The sequence below is a fragment of the Etheostoma cragini genome, chromosome 10 (genome assembly GCF_013103735.1).
Source record: "Etheostoma cragini isolate CJK2018 chromosome 10, CSU_Ecrag_1.0, whole genome shotgun sequence".
NCBI lineage: Eukaryota > Metazoa > Chordata > Actinopteri > Perciformes > Percidae > Etheostoma > Etheostoma cragini.
In genome coordinates this window covers 8,888,740-8,891,831 of record NC_048416.1, presented here as the reverse complement: position 1 = coordinate 8,891,831, position 3,092 = coordinate 8,888,740, and the positions used below count along the sequence as shown (strand labels likewise).

Genomic DNA, 3,092 nt, shown 5'->3' with positions numbered 1-3,092 from the left:
AGCGCAAGGCTGCTGGCCCGGACGGCATCAGCCCTAGGATCCTGAAGACCTGCGCCAGTCAGCTGTCTGGTGTTCTCCGGTACCTCTTCAACCTGAGCCTGAGCCTGCAGAGGTTGCCGCTGCCGTGGAAGACGTCCTGCTTTGTCCCGGTCCCCAAGAAGTCGGCTCCATCTGGCCTTAAGCACTACGGCCCAGTGGCTCTCACATCCCATGTGATGAAGGTGCTGGAGAGGCTGGTCTTGGCCTACCTGAGGCCGCAGGGGAGTTCTTTTCTGGACCCTCTACAGTTTGCCTACCAGCTTCATCTGGGAGTGGACAACGCTGTCATCTATCTTCTGCAGTGAGCTCATTTGCACCTGGATGGTGGTGGCGGCACTGTGAGAGTCACATTTTTTGATTTCTCCAGTGCATTCAACACCATCCAGCCACTGCTACTTGGTGAGAAAGTGCGGCTGATGGGTGTCGGTGCGTCCATACTCTCCTGGATCAGTGAGTACCTGACAGACAAACCGCAGTCTGTCCGTCTGGACCATGTTCCGTCTGATGTGGTGGTAAGTGGTACGGGGGCCCCACAGGGGAGTGTGCTGTCTCCTTTTCTGTTCACCTTATACACCACAGACTTCCAGTACAACTCAGAGTCATGTCACCTACAGAAGTTTTCTGATGACTCTGCAGTTTTTGGGTGTATAAGGGATGGACAGGGGGGGGAGTACAGGGCACTGGTGGATTACTTTGTGGAGTGGTCTGCTAAGAATCCCCTGCTGCTGAACGTGGATAAGACCAGAGAGGTGTTGATCAACTTCAGGAGGAAGGGAACGGCTCTGCGGCCCCTTTGCATCCTGGGAGGTGACGTGGACACTGTGGAGGATTACAGATACCTGGGTGTCAACATTGACAGCAGACTGAACTGGAAGGTCAACATCACTGCTGTTTACAAGAAGGGGATGAGCTGACTCTATTTCCTGAGGAAGCTGAGATCCTGCAACGTGTGCAGCAGGATGTTTGAGATGTTCTACCAGTCTGTTGTGACCAGCGCTCTGTTCTCCCCCGCCATCTGCTGGGGCACCAGCATCGGAGCCAGCGATTAAAAACAGACTGAACAAACTAATCAGGAAGGCTGGCTCCGTGATCGGCTGCAAACAGGACACTTTTGAAGCTGTGGTGGAGAGGAGGTCACTGAACAAACTGTTATATATCATGGATAACCCTGACCACCCTCTCCACCCCACACTGGTCCAACAGAGGAGCAGCTTCGCTAAGAGGCTCCGACAGCTTCGATGCCGCACGGACCGCTACAGAAAATCATTCATGCCACAAGCAATAACAATTTTTAACACGTCATCACTGGGTGCTAGATAAGACTTTTGTACACCACACCACTGCACTAATGCAACCTGCACAATTGGTTTACTTACATATATTTACTTTTGCATATTATTAAGCAGTTGCACATTTTTGTCTTCCCATCCTGTACATATTCAAATATTTCTTTTATTTTATTCATATTATTATTTCATGTATATTGTATGTATGTACATTTGTGCTTTGGGACTGATTTTGCTGCTGTAACACCGTATTTTCCCATTTTTCTTGGGATCAATAAACATCTATCTATCTATCTATCTATCTCAGTTGTTGTCTGGTCTTGTCTCTATATAGCATACGGGCGCCGGTAATATTGTTGCAGTGTGTCGACAGAGCGTTCAGTGGTTTTTATGTTGTAGAGTTTAGTTGATCTGGGCTTTTGTACTACTAGGTTTGTTTGAGCAGTTTAACTACAAGTCTCCAGTTTTCCCATGCAGTTTTACCTCTTGGACTCTACCTGTTTTTTGGTTTCTGTGTATGGCTTCATTAAAAACGTTTGGATTTTAGTCTTTGTCCTGAGTCTGTGACAATAAGTGCCGCATGCACATTTAGCCCTTGTGTTGTCGTCCCATCAACCATGAAAAAAACCCCTTTCGGTCACTTTTTTCCAACATTTTTATCGCCTTTTCCAACATTTCTGTCACTTTTTTATAATGTTGTGAGTGCTTTTTCATGTTTTTTTCGTTTAATTTATTTTCTTTTTTACTGAAAACAAGTCAGATTTGACCCGATGACTTTAAAGAAGTTACTTATCCAGACAAAAGGCACCAAAGAGGGAAGAGTAAATCAGGCCTACGTGTGTGTGTGTGGACTTGGCAGTGATAATATTAAACGAGAGAAGTTGATCTACAGGTGAATAAATCACTGAAAGCCAAACAGATCTTTATTCTTCCATTAAGTTTTTGTATTGTATAATGTGTACTAGTGAAAGTTGTGACACTACAACATAAAAAAACTGTATTTAATGTATGTGTGTATTGAATTTAATCTTTATAGACGTAATACCTGCAATACCTGAATAAAGAGTGGGAATACTCTTTATACAGGATGACCCCTGCAAACAAAACACGTCAACCCTGTTTTGTCACGCAAGCTTTTTGTTAAAAGTAGCTGTTAGATAAATGTAGTAAAGATAAAAGTACAACTTCTTCCTCTCTAATGAAGTGGAAGTCAACTAGCATAAACGGAACGCATCAATCCCAGTCAATAGTATCTTCATTATTGTATTAGTTGATGTTTTGGGCCACATGAAACAAGCTGTAACCACGTCACAGACATGTTATCACTTTATAAAGTTAATATGGCTAACATGTTAGCAAACCGTTTCTTTCCACATTCATTTGAAACAAAGGAACATTAAAGGTGTAATTTATTTGAATCCAATACACTTTGTCAAATTCAGTGACAATCACGGTCACCTAGCCTATTTTTTGGGCTGAAAAAAAAGTCATAATACACAACTGTGTTAGTTGTTGTGTTTTTTTGGGGGGCAATTTAGGCCTTTGTTATAGGACAGCTGAAAGCATGAAAGGGGAGGGAGAGGGGGAATGACATGTGTACATATATAAACTGTGTGTGTGTGTGTATAATATATGTGGGGGCGTGCTCTACCAGGTGAGATGCCCACAGCCCTGGCTGTGTTAATGGAAAGAGAGGATTTCACCACACAAAAAACATGTGTTGGCCGGCCAGTAGTTACCTGTCTGTGAATTGGGGGGGGGGGGGGG

The 3,092-nt window shown here is 44.2% G+C and overlaps 1 long non-coding RNA gene across 1 annotated transcript in view; it reads left to right on the top strand.

The window, feature by feature from the left end:
- The window catches only part of LOC117951246, a 12,052-nt gene that overhangs the window by 404 nt on the left and 8,556 nt on the right, over window positions 1-3,092 (top strand). The gene's annotated exons all lie outside the window — the stretch shown is intronic.